Source organism: Rhinopithecus bieti, unplaced genomic scaffold (genome assembly GCF_001698545.2).
Source record: "Rhinopithecus bieti isolate Rb0 unplaced genomic scaffold, ASM169854v2 scaffold_12478, whole genome shotgun sequence".
Lineage (NCBI taxonomy): Eukaryota > Metazoa > Chordata > Mammalia > Primates > Cercopithecidae > Rhinopithecus > Rhinopithecus bieti.
The window spans coordinates 1,803,683-1,828,785 of record NW_016807367.1 but is presented as its reverse complement, the minus strand read 5'-3'; the positions used below and the strand labels follow the sequence as shown (position 1 = coordinate 1,828,785).

The following is a 25,103-nucleotide window of genomic DNA, read 5'->3' as shown; positions in this document are numbered from 1 at the left end:
ACCCTTTGGGGAGCAGGAGGCGAATAAAAAGTTCGGAGTTCATTGGAGAAAAAAAAAAAAAAAAAAAAACTTAGGAATATACCTAACCAAGGAGGCAAAAGACCTCTACAAGGAAAACTACAAAACACCACTGAAAGAAATCATAGACAACACAAACAAATGGAAACACATTCCATGTTCACAGAATGGTAGAAGCAAAATTGTGAAAATGACTATACGGCCAAAAGCAACCTACAAATTCAATGAAATTCCCATCAAAATTCCACCATCATTCTTCACAGCATTAGAAAAAACAGTTCTAACATTCACATAGAACCAAAAAAAGAGCCTACATAGCCAATACAAGACTAAGCAAAAAGAACAAATCTGGAGGCATCACACTACCTGATTTCAAACTATATTATAAGTACACAGTCACCAAAACAGCATGGTACTGGTATAAAAATAGGCACATAGACCAATGGAACAGAATAGAGAACCCAGAAATAAACCCAAATACCTACAGCCAAGTGATCTTCAACAACTATACAAAATCATAAAGTGGGGAAAGGACACCCTATTCAACAAATGGTGCTGGGATAACTGACTAGACACATACAGAACAATGAAACTGGATCCTCATCTCTCACCTTTTACAAAAATCAACTCAAGATGGCTTAAGAACTTACATCTAAGACCTGAAGCTATAAAATTCTAGAATATTAACATTGGAAAAACCCTTCTAGACATTGGTTTAGGCAAGGATTTCAGGACCAAGAACCCAAAAGCAAATGCAATAAAAACAAAGATAAATTGCTGGGACTTAATTAAACCAACGAGCTTTTACATGGCAAAAGGAACAGTCAGCAGAGTAAACAGCCCAGAGTGGGAGAAAATCTTCACAATCTATACATCTGACAATGGACTAATATCCAGAATCTACAATGAACTCAAACAAATCAGCCAAAAAAAAAAAAATTAATCTCACCAAAAAGTGGGCTAAGGACATGAATAGACAATTATCAAAAGAAGATATACAAATGGCCAACAAACATACGAAAAAACGCTCAGCATCACTAATGATAAGGGAAATGAGAATCAAAATCACAATGTGACACCACCTTACTCCTGCAGGAATGGCCATAATCAAAATATCAGTAGATGTTGCTGGGGATGCAGTGATCATGGAACACTTCTACACTGCTGGTGGTAATGTAAACTAGTACAGCCACTATGGAAAACAGTATGGAGATTTCTTAAAGAGCTAAAAGGAGAACTACCATTTGATCCAGCAATCCCAATACTGTGTATCTACCCAGAGTAAATGAAGTCATTATATGAAAAAGATACTTGCACATGCATGTTTATAGCAGCACAATTCACAATTGCAAAATCATGGAACCAACTCAAATGCCCATCAGTCAACAAGCGGATAAAGAAACTGTGGTATGTATACTTGTAAACTGTGTATGTATGTATGTAAACTGTGGGATACTACTCAGCCATAAAAAGGAATGAATTAACAGTATTCACAGTGACCTGGATGAGATCGGAGACTATTATTCTAAGTGAAGTAACTCAGGAATAGAAAACCAAACATCGTATATTCTCACTGATATGTGGGAGCTAAGTTATGAGGATGCAAAGGCATAAGAATGATACAATGGACTTTGGGAAGTTGGGGGAAAATATGGGGTGAGGAATAAAAGACTACAAACAGGGTGCAGTGTATACTGCCCAGGTGATGGGTGCACCAAAATCTCACAAATCACCACTAAAGAACTTACACACGTAACTAAACACCAACTGTACTCCAATAATCTATGGAAAAAATTTTTAAAAAATTAAAAAAAAACTTAAAAGCATATATAGGCATTCATGTATAGAACTTTCTGTGAGCATGCATATTCATTTCTCTTGGATAAATACCTAATACTGGAATTGTTCTGTCACAGGCAAGTTTAACTTTATAAAAAATTGTCAAACCAAAAAAAAAAAAATTAAAAACAGCATCTTTTGAACAACCTACAGCATACATTATATACGGTAGTGAAACGTTGAAAACTTTCCCAATGAGATCATGAACAAGACAAGATTATCCGCTATCACCACTTCTATTTAACATTGTACTGAAGTCTTAAGCAATGCAACAAGGCAAGGAAAAAGGAGAGCAACAATGGGAAAAGAACTAAGTGGGAGAGGAGGGGATAGACAAGGATTGAAAGGGAAGAAAAAAAATTACTATTTGAAAATTAAATTTGAAAATTGTATGATTGCACATCTAGAACATCCAAAAAAATCTCCCAACTATTAAAATTAACAAAATAATGTCACAAGGTCACTGGATACAAAGTCAACATAAAGCTATAAAGCTAAAACAGTATGGAATTAGTGCAAAAACAGAGTAATAGATTATGAAACTAATTAGAGTTCAAAAACAGATCCGCACATTTATAGTCATTTGATTGTTGTCAAAGATGACATTTCATCACAATAGGAAATGGTCTCTTCAAGTAATGATGCTAGATGATTTTAATTTCCATTCAGTGGGGGGAAAGATTTTTGACCCCTACACTTCTCACCATAAACAAAAATAAGCTCCAGATGAATTTAGATCTAAATATGAAAGATAAAACTACAAAGTTTTGAGAAGAAAATAAAACATCTTTGTGACCTTGGAGCCAGTAACATTTTCTTAAATAGATCACAAAAGCACCAATCAACTAACATTAATTAGCTATCTTACAGTTAAGAATTTTTGTTCATCAAAAAAGATACCATTAAGGAAGTGAAAAAAACAAGCATCAGACCGGGAAGTATTATGCATCTATCCACCATAGGACACCTATTTTGAATACATAAAGAACTACTACAAATCAAAAAAGTTATAAATCCAACAGAAATGCAGTATGTACTAAAGTGTTCATAGGAGCACTAGTTGTAAAAGCCAGATTATCAAAATACACACCAATAGTCAAGTAGATAAATTGGAGTACATTTACAACATGCAATACTATATAGCAGTGAGGATGAACAATTTGTTAACTACCCAATTGTACCAACGACTATCACAAACATAAGGTTGAATAAAAGAAGTCAGACACGAAAGAGTATGCACAATATGATTCCATCTATGTAAAGTAAAACAACAACAACAACAACAAATAAAAACAGACAAAACCTTGGTGAAAGTAATCTATCCTATAGAGTCAGAATAATGGTTAGCCTTCAGGAAGTATAAGGAGACATAAACAGCATTTCTAGGTTTATTATTTGGCTGCTGGTTACATAAGTGTGCTCAATTTGTGAAAATTCAGTAAGCTGTTAACTTATGACATGAACTTTTCTGTATCTATATAAAAATAAAGTTTTTTTTAAGAAAAGATCTACTCTGAATGTGATGCCTGCAGCAGCTATAAGCACACTCTCATATAACAATGTCCAAAAAGGCGTTTTCCTTTCTTAGCAACAAAAGAAAATATTTCTCAGAAGCTATCAGATTTCTCATTGGTCATGCCTGGATCACATCCTATGCAGTAACTGAAAGGAAATTTGCTAATGGAATATCTGACATTTTCTTTTTATGATGAAAAGTAGTCTCTGTTGGCAAGGAAGAAACACAGAGGAACACTGCATAGGTAACTACAAATTTTTGTCACCTCAGATTACTATTTTTTTTGAGACAGGGTCTCACTCTATTGCCCAAGCTGGAGTGCAGTGGCGTGCTCACGGCTCACTGCAGCCTCGACCTCCTGGACACAAGCAATCCTCCCACCTCAGCCTCCCAAGTAGCTGGAACTATAGGTGACCATCACCATGCCAGGCTAATTTTTGTATTTTTTATAGAAATGCGGTCTCACCATGCTGCCCAGGGTGGTCTCAAACTCCTGGGCTCAAGTAATCCTCCCACCTTGGACTCCCAAAGTGCTGGGATTATAGGCATGAGCTACCATGCCTGGCCCTCAAATTATTATTAACAGTCTCTTAACTAGTTTTGCCATAGTCGCTTTTGTCTTCCTCCAAATGTAAACTCTGCTTAGTAGCCACAGTCATTTGATAAAAATGTAAATTCGAAAAATCTTTCATAAGCTTCTCAGTACCATAAGAATAAATCCACATCCTTAAAATAGTTGACAAGGTCCTGCACGATTTTGGTTTCTGCTTACCTCCTCAGCTTTATCTTGAACTGTCCTTTGCCTAACTATATTTTCCTATATAGTCTGTAATAATGCAAAAATAATTTTATACCGTGAAGAAGGCAGATTCTGAAAGTATTCCAAAGATCAACAAATGGCCAAAAAGTATTAATTGTACATCATTTAAAATGGATTACATCTTGGATACTCTCTAGAAAATTATTTTTATACATGTAAATATAAGAATAATTATAGGGACTTTTGGTCTGTCATATGAGACCTCAGTCCCCTAACTTTTCCTTTAAAGTCTCAAGTTCAGCCAGGTACAGGGCCTCACGCCTATAATCCCAACACTTTGGGGGGCTGAGGCCAGAGGACTGCTTGAGGCCAAGAGTTTGAGATAAATCTAGGCAACATAGCAAGACCCCATCTCTACAAAAAATAAAAAAATTAGCCAGGCATCGTGATGTGTGCCTGCAGTCCCAGCTACTCAGGAGGTTGAGGCTGAAGGATCACTTAAGCCCAGAACTTTGAGCGTGCAACGAGCTATAATTGAAACACCACTGATTAATTTGAAAGTGTTTTGGAAAAGTACTTTAGGAAACTGAACTGAGTAAGTATCCTTTCCTTCTTGCTTTCAAAACTCAACTAATATGACAGCTGAGGCATTTGAAAAATATACAAATCCACAAAAGCAATGGGAATAGAAGATAAAACTGATGAGGTGGTTAAAAAAAAAAAGATTTGTGATAAAAAAAAAACTTACATATTATCTTTCTCCACTTTGTTTAGTCCCTGAGATGTGTAGAAATAGGGACGGTGGGGAAAAGGGCAGCAAGGAGGAGGTCAACAAGAAGCAAGGTACACAGTACCCTAATATCTCCGAATTTGAAGTACCAGGTAGTTCTGCAAGCAGGGGTGCCAAGTTAGGATAAAAATACAAAAAAACAAGCGAACAAGAAAACTAGTTGAAAGTCTACAGGGGCATACCCGAGAGATTTTGAGGGTTCAGTTTGAAACTATCACAAAAAATGAAATATTGCAATAAAGCAAGTCACACAATTTTTTGGTTTCCCAGTGCAAATAAAAGCTGTGTTACACTATACTAGAATCTATTAAGTATGTAATAGCATTATATCCAAGAAAATAATGCACATACCTTAATTTAAGAATATTTTACTGCTAAAAAGTGCTAACAATCATCTGGGCCTTTAATGAATCATAACCTTTTTGCTGGTGTAAGGTCTTGCCTCAATGTTGATGGCTACTGACTGATCAGGGTGGTGTCACTGAAGGTTTGGGTGGCTGTGGAAGTTTCTTAAAATAAGACAACAATGATGGTTGCCACGATGATTGACTCTTCCTTTCATGGAAAATTCATCTGTGGCATGCAATGCTGTTTAATAGTATTTTACTTAAGGTAAAATTTCTTTCAAAATTTGAGTTGGTCCTCTCAGACCCTGCCATTACTTTTTCAAATAAGTTGATGTAATATTCTAAATCCTTTGTTGTCATTTTGACAATGTGTTCACAGCATCTTCACCAGGAGCAGATTCAACCTCAAGAAACTACTTTCTTTGCTCATCCATAAGATACAACTCCTCATCCTTTCAAGTTTTATCACGAGATTACAGTAATTCAGTCACATCTTTTAGGCTCCAACTCTAATTCTAGTTCTCTTGTTATTTCCAATGCACCTGCAGTTACTTTCTCAACTGAAGTCTTAACCTCTCAAAGTTGTCAATGCAGACTGGAATCAACTTCTTCCAAACTCTTGTTAATTTTTATATTTTGACCTTCTCACATGAATCATAAATTTCTTAATGACATCTGGGATGAATCTTTTCCAGAAGACTTTCAATTTACTTTGCCCAGATCCATCAGAGGAATCACTATGGCAGCTAATGCCTTATGAAATGTACATCTTAAATAATAAGACTTGAAAGTTAAAATAACTGCTTTATCTACGAGCTGCAGAACAGAAGTTGTATTAGCAAACATGAAAACAACATTAATTTCCTTGTACATCTCCATCAAAGCTCTTCGGTGACTAGGTACATTGTCAATGAGCAGTAATATTTTGAAATAAATCTTTTTCTCTGAGCAGTAGGTCTCAACAGTGGGATTAAAATATTCAGGAAACCATGCTTTCAACAGATGTGCTATCATACAGGCTTTGTTCTTCCATTTATAGCACATGGGCAGAATAGATTTAGCATAATTCTTAAGGGCCCTAGGATTTTTAGAACAGTGAGTGCTGCTTTCAACTTAAAGTTACCAGCTGCATCAGCCCATAACAAAAGAGTCAGCCTGTCTTGTGAAGTTTTCAAGCCAGGCATTGACTTCTCTCTAGCTATGAAAGTCTTAGTTGGCATCTTCTTCTAGCAGAAGGCTGTTTTGTCTACATTGAAAATGTATTGCTTGGTGTATCTACCCTCATCAACTATTTTAGCCAGATCTGGGTAACTTGCTACAGCTCCTCCATCAGCACTTATGCTTCACTGGGCTCTTTTATGTTATGAAGATAGATTCTTTCCTTAAATCTCATGAACCAACCTCTGTTAGCTTCAAACTTCTTCTGCAGCTTCCTCACCTCTCAGCCTTTATAGAATTCAAGAGTTAAGAGTCTTACTGTGGATTAGGCTTTGACTTAAAGGAATGTTGTGGCTGGTTTGATTTTCTATCTTTTTCCATATTAGCAATAAGGCTGTTTTGCTTGCTTATTATTCATGTGTTCACTAGAGTAGCACTTTTAATTTCCCTCAGGAACTTTCCCAATAGAACAAGAGGTTAGTTTTTGGCCTATTTTGGCTTTCAACATGCCCTCCTTATTAAGTTTAATCCTTTCTAGTTTTTGAGTTAAAGTGAGAGACGTGAGACGCTTCCTTTGACTTGGACATTTAGAGACCATTGTCAGGTTACTAATTGGCCTAATTTTAATACTGTTGTATCTCAACCAATAAGGAGGCCCAAGGAGAGGGAGGGAGATGGCAAACAGAACACACACAGTTATCGATTGGGTTTGCCATCTTACATGGGCTTAGTTTGTGGAGACCCATAACAATGACAAAAGTAGCATCAAAGATTGCTGATCACAGATGACCATAACAGGTATAATAATGATGAAAAAGTTTGAAATATTACAAGAATTACCAAAACATGACAGTGACACAAAATGAGCACATGCTGTTGGAAAAATGGCACCAATAGACTTGCTCAATGCAGGGTTGCCACAAATCTTCAATTTGTAAAAACACAATCTTTATCAAAGTGAAGTGCAATAAAATGAGATATGTCTGTAGTATAAGGAATAAAGCCCTAGATTATTACCTGCCCCCAGCGTGAGCAGGCAGTTGATGGTTTCCTTTCCCACTCTTACAGAAAAATAAGGTCTTACCAGTTAGACAGATTAAAGAGGGTCTAGATTCAGGTAAAACAAGACTAGATGGCAGCACCTGAATATAAAAAGAACTGTACATCTGCACATTTCACAGTAAAATCTCACCTCCCTTCCTCTTGCTCAGTTACAAGAACACTGACTCCTAGGCAGAACACTTTGTAGTTTCCTACATATCTCACCTCCCATCCCTTGCCATGTGCCCCAGGCCAGAGAATGTATTATTATTTTCTGGGCAAAATGAAAATCCATAAGAAAAGACCGATACATAATGATGTGTGAGTGTCCTCAATTTAACAAACATTTATTGATTGACTGAATGTCTATTTTGTGCAGGCACTATTCTCGTTGGTTGGAATATATCAATGAAACCAAGAACAACAACAAAATCCCTGTTCTCTTGTAAGTGATGTTCTAGTAATAAATGTAATCAATAAGTGATTACATAGCATATCAGGTAAAAAAAAAAGTGCACGGGAGAAAAACAGAGCAGGAAAAGACAGCTGAAGTATTAGGGGCAGGTGTGTACAGCTTTAAATAAGGTGGTCAGAATAGGCCTCAATGAGAAGGTGATGTGTGCAAAGATGTGAAGGAGGTGAGGCTTCCAGCCTGACTACACTATAGAAGGCCCACTAAGAACAAATTCTATGAACACAAACTGTTCCAAACTTATTATTTGTGCCTCACTCTTAAATAAGAGAAAATAGTCAAGGATCTCCTGGTATGTAAGAAACAAGGCCGGGCGCGGTGGCTCAAGCCTGTAATCCCAGCACTTTGGGAGGCTGAGACGGGCGGATCACGAGGTCAGGAGATCGAGACCATCCTGGCTAACACAGTGAAACCCCGTCTCTACTAAAAAATGCAAAAAAAAAAAAAAAAAAAAACTGGCTGGGCAAGGTGGCGGGCGCCTGTAGTCCCAGCTACTCGGGAGGTTGAGGCAGGAGAATGGCGTGAACCCGGGAGGCGGAGCTTGCAGTGAGCCGAGATCCGGCCATTGCACTCCAGCCTGGGTGACACAGCGAGACTCCGTCTCAAAAAAAAAAAAAAAAAAAAAAAAAAAAAAAAGTAACTCCAAAGAAAGGCAGTAAAGGAAGCACAAGAATTTAAAAAAACAAAACAAAAACAAAGTATCATTAACATCCTCAGTGATATAACATATTGCATCCATGAAACAAGAACAGAATGTTAATTTTTTAAAATGGTCAAAGAACAAAAAGAGGTCTTAGAAATGTATATATATATATACACATATATATAAGACATTTTGCCTATATATACACCCACACACACAGGCAAAACTTCTTTTTTTTTTTTTGGTTTTGCAGGCTGGAGTTCAGTGGCATGTTCTCGGCTCACTGCAACCTCTGCCACCTGGGTTCAAGCAATTATCATGCCTCAGCCTCCTGAGTAGCTGAGACTACAGGCAAGTGCCACCACACTCTGCTAATTTTTGTATTTTTAGTAGAGATGGGGTTTTGCCATGTTGGCCAGGCTAGTCTTGAACTCTTCACCTCAGGTGATCTGCCCACCTCGGCCTTCAAGAGTGCTGAGATTACAGGCATGAGCCACCACACCTGGCCAAAAACTTTTTAATTTAATAGAAGTTAAATGAATTGGAAGACAAGAAAACAAAAGAAATAGAAAATGAGAAAATTAGGGTCTAATGCAAGAAGTTATCATAGCTAATAAATGTGAATTCACATAGACAACACAGAGAAAACAATTAAAAACTATCAAAGAACACAAGAGTGTCTCCAGGACTCAGGGACAGGTATCTCTAAACTGATAGAAACCACTGAGCACCCTGCACAATAAACAACACACACACACAATAAGGCACAGTATCATGAAATTTCACAACATCAAGAAAAAAGAGATTATAAAAGCTACTTGAGAGAAAAATAGGTCACATGCAAAGCATCAGAAATTAAAAGTGGCATTGTATTTCTCAACATTTATGCTGAAACTATGAGGCAATGGAGAATGTGTTTAAAATTCTGAAAGAAAATTATTTCCAAACTAGAATTCCATACGTAGCCAAATCATCCCTCGAGGGTGAGATTAAAATAAAGTTTTCAGTCATGCAAGGTTTCAACAATTTACCTCCCATGTGGAGGATGTATTCCACCAATAAAGGAAGTAAACCAAAAATGAGGAAGACCTGGGATCCAGAAATAAGAGGTCTCCCAAAAGAAAAAGTGAAGGAAATTCCCAGGATGATCTTAAAGGGATGTCTTAAGAATACAGCTGTGTCTGAGAAGCAGACACCAAGACAGGGTTAGAAATACAAGAAATTTAGTAGGGGAAATGTCTGTAAGAGAAAATGGGGAGGGAGCCAGGGGAGGCTGAAAGAGCTGTTAGATGGTGTGATGGTTAATACTGAGTGTCAATTTGATTGGATTGGGGGATACAAAGTATTAATCCTGGGTGTTCCTGTGCGAATGTTGCCAAAAGAGATTAACATTTGAGTCAGTGGTCTGGGGAAGGCAGATCCAGCCTTACTCCGGTGGGCACAATCTAATCAGCTTCCAGTGAATATAAAGCAGGCAGAAGATTGTGAAAGGAGAGATGAGCTTAGCCTCCCAGCCTACATCTTTCTCCCATGCTGGATGCTTCCTGCTCTCGAACATAGGACTCCAAGTTCTTCAGTTTTGAGACTTGGACTGGCTCTCCTTGCTCCTCAGCTTGCAGACAGCCTATTGTGGGACCTTGTGTGTAACTTAATGCTTAAGAAACTCATATATATACATACATACATACATATATCCTATTAGTTCTTTCCCTCTAAGAGAACCATGACTAATACAGCTTTTGGTACCAGGAGTGGTTCTAGAGGAATGGGTTGTTTTATTGGTTTTGAGGTTTCTGGAGTTGGCTGCTTAATATGATTAGACCCAAAAATGCTAAGGACTCTACTTCTAACAGTATGGAAAACACTGATAGTCCTTGGCGTAAACTGTTTAGAGAGTTATGCAAAATAAATGCGTTTAACACTTGACTCGCCACTCGTGAGCGGCAAGTTTAGTGACTCTACACATAATACTTTTGACCATATGTGGAGAACCAAGGAACATAATGAAGCTGGTTGGTTGCTCCTAAGTTCAGTGGACAAAGTGATTAAGAAAACGATGAACTCAGGGAACCTAACTCCTGGCTTCAGAAGCAGGTACTGAGCCTCAAATCTGCTAAGATTGCCCTGAGTGGGAGTTTTAATCCCTGTTAAAGAAAGAGCTGAAATTGTGGAAAAACAGACACAAGCTCTTATCATGTGAGTGGCTGACCTGCAACGAAAGATGCATGTACAGCCTTGCCAGGTGTCTACTGTTAAAGTGAGGGCATTGATTGGAAACTTGAAATAAGGAAGAGTGGGAGGACCCTGATGAAGCTTGGGACACTGAGTTTGTAAACTCTGATGAGGCTCTTTTGCCAAAAGAAACAGCTTCCCCATCCCCAGTAGTGGCAACATCCCTCCCCGACCCACACTGCCATCAGTCTTTCCACCTTTGTCTGAGGAGATAAACCCTGTGCTGTCTGAGGCAACAATGATGACCCCCTCTGAGGTAGTTGCCAGGCAAGAAAATGTTGATTCTTCTCAGAAGCCACCCCCAACACCCCTGTTTGCTTCTAGACCTATAGCTAGGCTAAAGTCCTGGTAGGCTCCTGGAGGTGAAGTTGAGAGTGTGACCCATGAGGAAGTGTGCTACAATTGAAAAGAACTGTTTAAGTTCTCTAAAATTTATATAAACAGAAATCTGGAGAACAAGCATAGGAATGGATATTAAGGGTATGGATAATGGTGGAAGGAACACAGAGTTGTATCAGGCTGAATTTATTGATTTGGGTCCAGTAAGTAGGGACTCTGCTTTTAATGTTGCAGCTCAAGGAGTTAAAAAAAGGTTCTAATAGTTTATTTGCTTAGTTAGCTGAAATATGGATTCAAAAATGGTCCACTGTGAAAGAGCTAGAAATATCTGATTTCCCTTGGTTTAATGTAGAGGAAGGGATCCAAAGGCTTAGGGAGATTGGGATGGGGTAGTGGATTAGTCACTTTAGACCTACTCATTCCAGCTGGGAGAGCCCAGAAGATATACCCTTGACCAAAGACTTACAAAACAGATTTGTGAGGGCAGCAACTGCATTTTTAAAGAGTCCTGTAACTGCTCTTCTCTGTATGTCAGATCTAATGATGGGAACCACAGTCACTCAACTACAAAATTTAAATAAAATGGGAATAATTGAATCCCAAGGTGGCAGGGGCCAAGTGGCAGCACTCAGTCATCAAGGCAAGGTGGGCGTAGCTACCATAATGGACAGCAGAGACAAAGCAGCAATCAGAATAGTCTGACTTGTGTAGAGCTCTGGCATTGGCTAATTAATCATGGTGTTCCTAGAAGTGAAACTGATAGGAAGCCAACTGCATTCCCACTTAACTTTTACAAACAGAAAACTTCTAGGTCGAATGGACAAAGTACTAATCTGAATTATAAAAACAGAGAATCACGGCCTCTCAATTTCCAGACTTGAGCCAGTTTACAGACCAGAACTCCTTGAATGGAAGGGGAGGCCAGGACCCTTGTGGAAGGACCCTCAAGGAAGGACCCTACTACATTACCGACAATTTATACAGTGAATCTTTCTCCCATCCTTCCCCAAGAAGACCCCTGGCCTTTTACCAAGGTAACTCTGCATTGGGGAAAGGCTAATGATCAGACATTTTGGGGACTACTAGACAGTGGCTCTGAGCCTACATTGATTCCAGGGGACGCAAAGCATCATCTTGGTCCTCCAGTTAAAGTAGGGGCTTACAGACGTCAGGTAATCAATGGAGTTTTAGCTCAGGTCTGAATTACACTGGATCCAGTGGGTCCCCAGACTCATCCTGTGGTCATTTCCCCAGTATTGGAATGCATAATTAGCACAGACATACTTAGTAGCTGGCAGAACACCCACATTGGCTCCCTGACTGGTAGGGTAAGAACTATCATGGTGGGAAAGGCCAAATGGAAGCCAACAGAGCTACCTCTACCTAGAAAAATAGTAAATCAAAAACAGTATCACACCCCTGGAAGGATTGTGGAGATTAGTGCCACCATCAAGGACTTGAAGGATGAGGGGGTGGTAATTCCCACCACATCCCCACTCAACTCTCCCATCTGGTCTGTGCAGAAGAGAGATGGATCTTGGAGAAAGACAGTGGATTACCATAAGCTTAACCAAGTGATGACTCCAATTGCAGCTGCTGTACCAGATGTGGTTTCACTGCTTGAGCATATTAATATATCTCCTGGTATATGGTATGCAGCCATTGACTTGGCAAATGGCTTTTTCTCTATTCCTGTCCATAAGGCCCATCAGAAGCAATTTGCCTTCAGCTAGTGAGGCCAGCAATATACCTTTACTGTCCTACCTCAGGGGTGTATCAACTCACTGGCTTTGTGTCATAATCTTATTCGGAGAGACCCTGATCACTTTTCCCTTCCGGAAGATATCACACTGGTCCATTATATTGATGACATTGTGCTGACTGGATCCAATGAGCAAAAAGTAGCAAATACACTGGACTTATTGGTGAGACATTTGCATGCCAGGGGATGGGAAATAAATCCAACTAAAATTTCGGGACCTTCTACCTCAGTAAAATTTCTAGGGATCCAGTCGTGTGGGTCTTGTTGAGATATTCCTTCTAAGGTGAAGGGTAAGTTGCTGCATTTGGCCCCTCCTACAACCAAGAAAGAGGCACAACACCTAGTGGGTCTATTTGGATTCTGGAGGCAACACATTCCTCATTTGAGTATGTTCCTCCAGCCCATTTATCGAGTGACTGAAAGGCTGCCAGTTTTGAGTGGGGTCCAGAACAGGTGAAGGCTCTGCAACAGGTCCAGGCTGCTGTGCAAGCTGCTCTGCCACTTGGGCCATATGACCCAGCAGATGCAATGGTGCTTGAGGTGTCAGTGGCAGATAGGGATGCTGTTTGGAGCCTTTGGCAGGCCCCCATAGTGAATCACAGTGGAGGGCTCTAGGATTTTGGAGCAAGGCCCTGCCATCTTCTTCAAAGATAACTACTCTCCTTTTGAGAAAGCTCTTGACTGGGCTTTGGTGGAAACTGAACGTTTGACTATGGAACGTTGCACCATGCAACCTGAACTGACTACCATGAACTGGGTGCTTTCTGACCCATCTAACTATAAAGTGGGTTGTGCACAGCAGCATTCCATTAACAAATGGAAGTGGTATATACATGATCAGGCTCGAGCAGGTCCAGAAGGTACAAGTTACATGAGGAAGTGGCTCAAATGCCCACGGTCTCCACTCCCGCCACCCCAACTTCTCTCCCGCAACCTGCACTGATGGCCTCATGGGAGTTCCCTAGGATCAACTGGCAGAGGAAGAAAAGACTAGGGCCTAGTTCACAGATGGTTCTGCATGATATGCAGGCACCACCCAAAAGTGGACAGCTGCAGCACTACAGCCCCTTTCTAGGACATCCCTGAAGGACAGCAGTGAAAGGAAATCTTCCCAGTGGGCAGAACTTCGAGCAGTGCACCTGGTCGTGCACTTTGCATGGAAGGAGAAATGGCCAGATATGTGATTTTACATTGATTCATGGGCTGTAGCCAATGGACTGGCTGGATGGTCAAGGACTTGAAAGAACCATGATTGGCAAATTGGTGACCAAGAAATTTAGGGAAGAGGTATGTGGATGGGCCTCTCTTGAGTGGTCAAAAGCTAAATATATTTGTATCCCATATGAGTGCTCACCAATGAGTGACCTCAGCAAAGAAGCAGTTTAATAATCAAGTGGATAGGATGACCCGTTCTGTGGACACCACATAGCCTCTTTCCCCAAGCACCAATGTCATCATCCAATGGGCCTATGAACAAAGCAGCCTTGGTAGCAGGAATGGAGGTTCCACATGGGCTCAGCGAGATGGACTTCCACTCACCAAGGCTGACCTGGCTAAGGCCACTGCTGAGTGCCCAATTTGCCAGCAGCAGAGACCAAGACTGAGCCCTTGATGCGGCACCATCAGTCAGCTATCTGGTGGCAGGCTGATTATATTGTACCTCTTCCATCATAGAAAAGGCAGAGGTTTGTCCTCACTGGAATAGGCACTTACTGAATATGGGTTTGCCTATCCTGCATGCAATGCTTCTGCCAAGACTANGAGGTATGTGGATGGGCCTCTCTTGAGTGGTCAAAAGCTAAATATATTTGTATCCCATATGAGTGCTCACCAATGAGTGACCTCAGCAAAGAAGCAGTTTAATAATCAAGTGGATAGGATGACCCGTTCTGTGGACACCACATAGCCTCTTTCCCCAAGCACCAATGTCATCATCCAATGGGCCTATGAACAAAGCAGCCTTGGTAGCAGGAATGGAGGTTCCACATGGGCTCAGCGAGATGGACTTCCACTCACCAAGGCTGACCTGGCTAAGGCCACTGCTGAGTGCCCAATTTGCCAGCAGCAGAGACCAAGACTGAGCCCTTGATGCGGCACCATCAGTCAGCTATCTGGTGGCAGGCTGATTATATTGTACCTCTTCCATCATAGAAAAGGCAGAGGTTTGTCCTCACTGGAATAGGCACTTACTGAATATGGGTTTGCCTATCCTGCATGCAATGCTTCTGCCAAGACTACCATCTGTGGACTCACAGAATGCCTTATCCACTGTCATGGTATTCCACACAGCATTACCTCTGACTTTATGGCTAAAGAAGGGTGGAAGTGGGCACATGCTCATGGAATTCACTGTTCTTACCATGTTCCCCATCATCCTGAAGCAGCTGGATAGAAGAGCCTTTTGAAGTCACAATCACAATGCCAGCTAGATGACAACACTTTGCAGGACTGGGGCAAAGTTCTCCAGAAGGCTGTGTATGTTCTGAATCAGGGTCCAATATATGGTACTGTTTCTCCCATAGCCAGGATTCACAGGTCCAGGAATCAAGGGGTGGAAGTGAAAATGGTACCACCATCACCCCTAGTGATCCACTGGCAACAGTTTTGCTTCCTGTTCCCACAACATTACATTCTGCTGGCCTAGAGGTCTTAGTTTCAGAGGGAAGAACACTGCGACCTGGAGACATAACAACGATTCCATTAAACTGGAAGTTAAGATTGCCACCTGGACACTTTGGGCTCCTCCTATCTTTAAGTCAATAAGCTAAGAAGGGAGTTACAGTGTTGGCTAGGATGACTGACCTGGACTATCAAGATGAAATCAGTCTACTACTCCACAGTGGAGGTAAGGAAGAGTATGCATGGAATACAGGAGATCCATTAGGACAACTATTAGTATTACCATGCCCTGTGATTAAGGTCAATGGGAAACTACAACAGCCCAACCTAGGCAGGACTACAAATGACCCAGACTCTTCAGGAACAAACTTTGGGTCACTCCACCAGGAAAAAAATCCATGACCTACTGAGGCACTTGCTGAAGGCAAAGGGAATACAGAATAGGTAGTAGAAGAAGGTAGTCATCAATACCAGCTACGATCATGTGACCAGCTGCAGAAATGAGGACTGTAACTGTCATGAGTATTTCCTTCTGCTTTTGTTAAAAACATGTTTGTGCATGTATAGACTTGTACTAAGAAAATATCTTCATTTTATTTCCTTTTCCTTTATCATGTGACATAAGATTTACAGACTTCACATCAGCATTTAAGTATTGCTAACTTTATGTACCAGTATTTGGGTTGGGAATTGATGCATTTCTGGCTGTATGAAGGATAGCTGTATCATGTTAGGTGTAACTATGACCCATTATTGTCTTTATATGAAGATTATGTAGGATCTCAGGAGATGTGTATAGGTTCAAGTTGACAAGGGGTAGATTGGCGATGGTTAACACTGAAAGCCAACTTGATTGGATTGAGGGATACAAAATATTAATCCTGGATATGCCTTTGTGGGTGGCGCCAAAAGAGATTAACATTTGAGTCACTGGGCTGAGGAAGGCAGATCCACCCTTAATCTGGTGGGCACAATCTAATCAGCTTCCAGTGAATATAAAGCAGGCAGAAAAAATATAAAAAGAAGAGATGGGCCTAGGCTCCCAGCCTACATCTTTCTCCCATGCTGGATGCCTCCTGCCCTTGAACATCAGACTCCAAGTTCTTTAGTTTTGGGACTTGTTCTGGCTCTCCTTGCTCCTCAGCTTGCAGACAGCCTATTGTGGGACCTTGTGATTGTGTAAGTTAACACTTAACAAACTCCCCTATATATATATACCACATACATGTCCTATATATGTATAAAATAACATACAATATATATTATATATATAATATCCTATACATAGGATACACGTTCATCCTATATATAGGATAAACATTCATCCTATATATAGGATAAAAATTATATATATATATATATATAAATCCTATTAGTTCTGTCCCTCTAAGAGAACTCTGACTGATACAGATGGTGACACAGGTTCGACCCAGGGGAAGGAGACAGGGAAGAAAGGCAGGCTGGGTGGATATGTGTTAGGCCGCAGTGCCAGTCTAAGGAAAATCTGATGAAACTGTCCGTCAGATGACTCAACGTCTCCCAGGAATGAGCCTGCTTTAATGTCCCTGTTGTGCTCAGTCACTGACTGGGTCAGAATCTGGGAAGCATAGCCTTGGAACAAACATGGTGATGGATTTCAGAGAGCAGCAGCTGGAGCCATCAGTCAGTTACTGTTTGTGGGCAGAGATCTGAGAGGAGCATTCTCATGGTCACCTGTGGCAACTTTGTAATGTGTCAACTCAAGCTAGTCTAAAGTATGTTTCTCAAGATTCCCTTACCCACAATTCTAGTTAGGTGAGACACAAGAGTTTTTTTCATGCAAGATTTGGAGAGCAGGATGTGAAGGCTATCTGGCTGCGACGTCTGTCACCCTACTAATCACCAGGGTTGATTCAGCAGATCTAGTTGGCTAGATTGGTATCACCTTCCTCCCTCACTGCTCTATGTGCATCCCTCCCAAAGCTGTGTGCTTGGTCAAAGAGGACAACCCTCCCTGATAAAGGAGGACCACTCTTTGGTCAAGAATATACGAGTAGCTGTGCTTCCCTCACAGAATCCCCAAACAAGCTCTCAAGATTTTGGATAGCAGAAGAGAGGCAGCAGCCATTTTATTTTTACACTGAAGACAAGCGGGCGCTTTTATAGATCATATACAATGTCACTATCTACTGCTTCACACCACTGTCATGGGGCGGGAACCAGGACTACAACTGACCCTCATTCCCTTAGATCTTCCTGCAGGCTCTCTAACTCCTAGGTTAGGTGAATGTGTAGCTCTAAGAAAAAAGGTTATCAACTTCTTCTGCAGGACATTCGTCACAAGATTGGAGGCAGTGAGCATGGATGATTCCAGTTCATCTTCATGGGTTCCAGCCTGTGCTCATAGGTTCCAGATTGTTCTTGCTCTCCACCACTTTACATAAATCTTCACTTTCAACTTCCTGCCTGCCCTATGGACTTCAAGCTCATCTGTTTACGTCAGATGTGAAAACTATAGTCTTACAGAATTTATTTAACCAACTTCTACTTGGGAAAGGTAGAATCCCTGTAGTAAATCCCTTACTATACACCCCTGGTCTCCCTCAATGCTCTCTGCTTTTCTGAGGAATCTTCCACTGACAGCAGATGATCTGGAAGTCCAGGAGGGATGTTACCGGGAAAAAATGTGGAACTGGGAGTTAAGGGTTGCTGTTTCAAGAAAGAGTTTCTGTAACTGTCAGAAAATTTAGAGACATGTTGGTAACCAACATTTTAAAAGTTAAGAAACAAAGGAGGTAAGTATCAATTCCAGGAAAACAAAATAACGCCAAAAAAAAATGTAAGCATTAGGACATGATATGATTCAGGCATAAAAACACTTATGTGATCATAATAATGAAAACATGCATAATGATTTCAGCAAATACCACAAAAACCTACACTAGTAAGATGAAGATAAGCAAAGCAGATGAGAGAAGGAATGGGATTAGAGAGCTAAATCCTGATGTGTTATAGCAGATATGATTAGATCACAGCTTTAAATATAGATATGTACACTTTATTTAGAATTGTACACATCTAATACAGGTATCTACGTACATGCATTTAGAAATATGAAAGTAAATATTTCTACAGTTTTTTAACAAAAAATGGCTAACAGAGCTAACAGGATTGCTCCCAAGGAGTGAGGCAAGAGTGTGGGGCAGGGTGAGAAGTATGATTGTTGCAAGTGCTACTGCAAGTATTTTACGCTATTTTTTTTTTAAGAGATGGGGTCTTGCTAGGTTGTCCAAGCTGGCCTTGAACTCCAAGGCTCAAACAATCCTTCTGCCTCACCTCCCAAGTAGCTGGTACTATAAGCACATGCCATCATACCCAGCTCTTTCACACTTTCAACCAGCATACATATTTTACTGTAGTAAAAAGAAGCATTAAATTATGAAAATTCAAAGTTAGTATAATTGAAAATAAAAAAACTATGACTTAGTGAGTTAGCAAAACAAAAAAGAAAGGCAGAAACTGAACAATATCAAGTCTAAACTACTTAGAGTTCAAAAACAAGCACTCAATGCTGAGGTGCATATTCACAGGTGATAAAACTATAAGGACAATTAAGAAAGTTATCATAAAAAGGTAGGATCATAGTTTTCCCTAAAGGGTAGGGGAAGGTTTGTGACAGGAACTGAGATACTCATAATGTTCTATTTCTTATACCAAACAGATATGTGTCTGTGTGTGTGTGTGTGTGTGTGTACATGTGTGCATGCATGCACGTGTGTTTTATGGACTTTGGAGAGCAGGGAAACACTAAGGATACAACAGAAACTCCAGAGCACAGTTGTGGAGTTCCTCATGCTATCCACGAGATTTAGTTTTTACCAAGTCCTTCGTACTCCAGGTAACATCACGATTTGCTGCTATGTGAGCTCTAAAATAAATAAACATATTGAAATGTATCTTTTATCTTAGAACAAAAATGAAACAGAATTGTATGTATGGCAGGTATGAGAAAATCTTATCAAATACATAGAAATTTAGACTGATCACATGTATGAGTAATTTTTAAGGTATAGCAAATTAAAAAGTACACACTATCATTCTATTACCATAATTTTAAAAATGTTTTACTATGCTGAGATTACAGGCATGAGTCACTGCACCCAGCCCTATCACCATAAATTTTAACAGTAAATAAGTATTGAAAACAAAGAAAGGTTAAAACTAGCCTTTAAGTAAACATGTCAGAAATGTATCTAAGAAAACAGGCTATTTGATATCATGCCACTGGATTATAACCCACTGAGAAACAGGTGGGGGAATCATAAATTTAAAATGCCAAAAAGTCACTATAAAACACTTTTTATATAAGTCATTTAACTATTAAGTAAACAATTGCTTATTTAAAAATCCAGATAAAGGCGAGACACAATGGCTCACACCTATAATCCCATGTATTTGGGAGACCAAGGCAGGCGGATCCTGGAGTCCAGGAGTTTCAGAACAGCCTGGCCAATATGGCAAAACCTTCTCTCTACAAAAAACACAAAAATTAGCAGGGCATGGTAGCATGCCAGTAGTCTCAGCTACTCAGGAGGCTGCAGCGGGAGGATCGATTGAACCTAGAAGGTCTAGGTCCCAGTGAACCATGATTGCGCTACTGTACTCGAGCATGGGCGACAGAGCAAGACCCCGTCTCAAAAAACAAAAAATTCCAGTTGAAGCAGAAAGATACATGAAGACCAAGTTACCTTTTAAACAACTGACAACAATGAAGCCTTAAAAAGGCCATTTTACAAGTGGGCCTGGTGGTTTACGCCAGTAATCTCAACATTTTGGGAGGTAGAAGGGGAAGGATAGCTTGAGGCCAGGAGTTCCAGACCAGCCTGGGCAACATAGTGAGACCCTATCTCTACAAAATAAAAATAAAAGTAAATAAATAAAAGGTCATTTCAGAATCAAGCTGCTTTCAAAAGGACTACTAAAAAGCTAACTAAGGTAGGGCATGGTGGTTCATGCCTATAATTCTTGCACTTTGGGAGGCTAAGGTGGGTGGATCGCCTGAGGTCAGGAGTTCGAGACCAGCCTGGGCAACATGGCAAAACCCTGTCTCTACTAAAAATACAAAAATTAGCCAGGCATGGTGGTGCACACCTGTAATCCCAGCTACTCGGGAGACTGAGGCAGTAGAATCGCTTGAACCCAGGAGACAGAGGTTGCAGAGAGCTGAGATCGTGCTACTGCACTCCAGCCTGGATGACAGAGTGAGACTCCGTCTCAAAGAAAAAAAAGTTAAGGCAGCCAGGCGCGATGGCTCATGCCTGTAATCCAGCACTTTGGGAGGCTGAAGCAGGACGATCATTTGAGGTCAGGAGTTCGAGACCAGCCTAACATGATAAAACCCTGTCTCTACTAAACATAGTAAAAATTAGCTGGGTGTGGTGGTGAACACCTGTAATCTCAGCTACTCAAGAGGCTGAGACAGGAGAATTGCTTTAACCTGGGAGGCCGAGGTTGCAGTGAGCAGAGATCGCACCACTGCACTCCAGCCTGGGTGACAGAGTAAGACTCTGTCTCAAAAAAACAAACAAACAACAACAACAACAACAACAACAACAACAACAACAACAAAACCTAACTAAGGCAAAACCTGTAAGAAGCAGGCAACAAATTCAACAGATACTTTTGATCAAGAGACATCACTTTCTAGAGAGAAAAATAGGTCACATGCAAAGCATCAGAAATCAAAAGTGGCATTGTATTTCTCAACATTTACAACGAAAATAATGAGGCAATGGAAAATGTGTTTAAAATTCTAAGGAAAATTATTTTCAAACTAGAATTCCACAGCTAAGTGATTCTTACTGCAAGGTTGTCACAATCCTGTGTAGGTAATGAATCAGACGCAGAATTCTGACTTCAATATAATCTAAATATGCTTTGTGGAAATGTGGAATTCTGAAAGAGATTGGGAAGAAAAGTAGTGTGAATTATATAGGAGTGGATTAAAGGGACATCATTAAGGCTGACTCCATTCAAGTTTTCTTGCTTTATGATTTTGCCTTTTCTATGAGATAATAATAAATAACAATTAACATTTTGGAAGTACTTATTCTTTGGCAGGCACAGTTGTAAGAACTATAGATGTACTGATTTTTTTCCAGCCTTGCAATAGCTCTATGAGGTACACCTTTTTTGTTTGTTTGTTTGAAAGAGAGTCTCGCTCTGTCGCCAAGCTGGAGTTCTGTGGCTTGATCTTGGCTCACTGCAACCTCCGCCTCCCAGATTCAAGCAATTCTCCTGCCTTAGCCTCCCGAATAGCCGAGTAGCTGGGACTACCAGCATACACCACCACATCCAGCTAATTTTTGTATTTTTTAGTAGAGATGGGGTTTCACCATGTTGGCCAGGATGGTCTCAACCTCTTGACCTCCGGATCCGCCTGCCACAACCTCCCAAAGTACAGGCATGAGCCACCGCACCCGGCCAAGGTACATTCTTTTAATCTTCATTTTAGATACTAGATATCTGAGGCTAACATTCCAAGGTTCATGGTTAAATGGCAGAGCAAGAATTCAAACCCCAGCAGATAACTCCAAAGCCCATGCTCTTGGAGCTTTAACAACCCAAAGAAATAAATAGTTAGAGGTAATGAAAACTCTTAATTTCATGAGATTATATAGGAAAGCAAACTTTCGAATGCTTTTGTTTTGGTGGGGGGGCGGGGGGCAGTTTTTTTTTTTTTTTTTTTTTTTGAGTTTTTTTTTTTTTTTTTTTGAGATGCAGTTTTGCTCTTCATGCCCAGGCTGGAGTGCAATGGTACTTGAGCCAATGATCTTGGCTCACCACAACCTCTGCCTTCCGGGTTCAAGTGATTCTCCTGCCTCAGTCTCCTGAGTAGTTAGGATTACAAGCCTGTGCCACCACACCTGGCTAATTTTGTATTGTTAATAGAGACGGGGTTTTTCCATGTTGGTCAGGCTGATCTTGAACCCCTGACCTCAGGTGATCCACCCACCCTGGCCTCCCAAAGTTCTAGGATTACAAGCATGGGCCACCGTGCCTAGTCTATTATATGCTTTTAAGACCTATAAAAACATAACAATTTTAATGGCTTTGCTCCTTTCAGCTACCATTCACTGAGCTGCTACTATGTTCCAGGCACTTAAAACATTTATTGCAATCATCCCAACATCATATCTCTAATTTATAGCTAATTTATAAGTAACTTAAGTTCATAGAGAGGTTATACAATCTGCCCATGGGTCACCTAGCTAGGGACCTAGCCAGCCAGGATTTGAAAGTAATTATCCCGCAAAATCCTGAACATCACCAAAGCAATAACCTTAAAGTATGTACGCCTAGAATAAAAATAAAAGAACATATTCTAAGATGAGTACAAGTCAATAAATATCGACAACTCAAAAAGCCATAATTCTATATATGCTATAAAGAGATGTGGAACTTTGAAGGGGATTGAGAAGGAAGAAACTAATTCAACTGGGTGAAAGTCTCATAATACTTATTGTTTTATTATTAGTTAATATGCATAGAAATAATGCATGACAATGGGAACAAATAAAGTTCTTAGTACAGATCTAGGTAGAGGTAAAACTTCAATATACACCTCCAGTTAGATTAAACAAACAGCTAAAGTAACTCCCCAACCCAATGACCCACAAACTCTTTGCTTGTAAGATCTATGACTTCCATTGGTCCTGTAATTCACATATAACAGATTTTACTTATAGAAGTATAAAAATTAGCCAAAAACCCACCTCATAATTTACTTTCAGAAGTGTTTAGCTAAATCTAGAACACCTGTCTAACAAGGGTTAAGGTGAAATTTTACAAAATGAATATTTTGGAGTCAGAAGTAACAAATTTTATTTTACATAAATTTTTAAAATACTGAACTAACTCTATTAGTTACGGCTTAGATATCATGAAGTTTGACTTCATCTTGATGTGAATTACCATCATTTTGAGAAAAATGTTAACTTGTTTCCAAAAACTATAATCATTGATAACTGAGAAGAAAAAGCAAAGACGTTTTTTGTTCTATTCACAAGTACCAACAAACAGCCCAGCGTGGAAATGGCAGTATGCCAGGTTGCCCTGTGAAGAATTAGGCTTCGTGGCAATCAAGAAATTCAGACATCTTAGGCCCTTAGAAAACTAACATGTTAAGGACTTGGTGCTTTCACTTCCCCTTCTAGAAGGCATATGCAAGATATGCCTTGATTAGATGACAATCTTTTCCATATTCTGAATTCAACAAGAGAATAAGACAACTAATAAGAAGCAAACTGAGGAGTAAGCATCATTGTCTACTGGATCTAGTGACTAAAATTTAATAAATGGTCCCAGATATACAGCAATATTATCCTAAATAACCAGAAGAAACAATAATTAAAAGATTTGTACAACAATTATGAAATGTAAACGTGTATTTGAATTTTGATCAAGAAACTCAGAGTGAAATTCAGAGAACAAATCTGAAATTATATCTTTAGAAAAGATAGTCAAAATGGTAAAACCCAGTTTCAGATATGTATATTTATTCCTTTATTAACTTCTACATAGAAAGTTAAAAACAAACAAACAAAAAAAAAAGTTGAATAATTCCAATAAACCTTAGGGGACACTGTGGACCATAACATCCATTTTAACAAATTTAAACCTGAAGTTCCCTATTACCTGGTAAATAATTTTTTGTTTTGATGTTGTATGAATCTCAATGAAGGCTGAGACTGCCAACACACTAGACTACATTTCACAAGTTTGCTGCCTGTATCTAACGTGATACTCAGCAGCATAAGAGTAAAAGTAAATGAAGTGAAACAGAATCAAAAATTAAAAATTATTCTAAGCGTCCATAAATATACTTCCTGAACATTCCTTGATTACCCAGGGTCAGTTGAAAAACTTGACTAACTCAAAACAATATTATCAAGAAGCCAACGTACTTAAGATTCTGAATTCCAAGTGAAATACAGGACATTTATGATATTTTTAGATGTATAATCTAGCCAAGATATACTTTACTTTATAAATAAAATAGATTTTAAAGGGCAAACGTCAATATTTAAATCAATCCTTCTTCACATATATCTTCGACAAAATTTCTCACCTTCAATACTTTCTAATTTCATTTCTTCATTTTTTTATTGTATATAAATACACAAGACTTTTCTCTACTCTTTGATGTGCCAATAACACTAGTGCAACATACAGCCATGACAACTTATCCTATAAACAGAATCCCTCACAAATTGAAAAATGTAAGAACCAACAAATGTTTCACTACACTCAGAAAACACAGAGTCTTTATTCCAAGAGGAACTTTCAGTAAAAAAATGATGTGTGAACAGCAGACACTGATGTTCACACAAGCATACTGCAGACAACCCAGCAGGCGGTTTTCTGTTTTTTTTGGATTATGCTCTGGAGGTGCTGGCACAATGGAATTTCAATACCATAACTGCTTATTTCTCTGTATATCTTTAAAATAACAGGTAAAGAAAAAATTAACTAAAAAAAAAAAAAAAAAACAAAGTGTTTTTTGTGCCGGACATATTTGCGAAACTG

At 39.6% G+C, this 25,103-nt stretch overlaps 1 protein-coding gene across 1 annotated transcript in view; it reads right to left on the bottom strand.

The window, feature by feature from the left end:
* ANAPC10 (anaphase promoting complex subunit 10) overlaps nucleotides 1–25,103 on the bottom strand; it is a 129,740-nt gene that overhangs the window by 40,841 nt on the left and 63,796 nt on the right. The window lies entirely within an intron of this gene.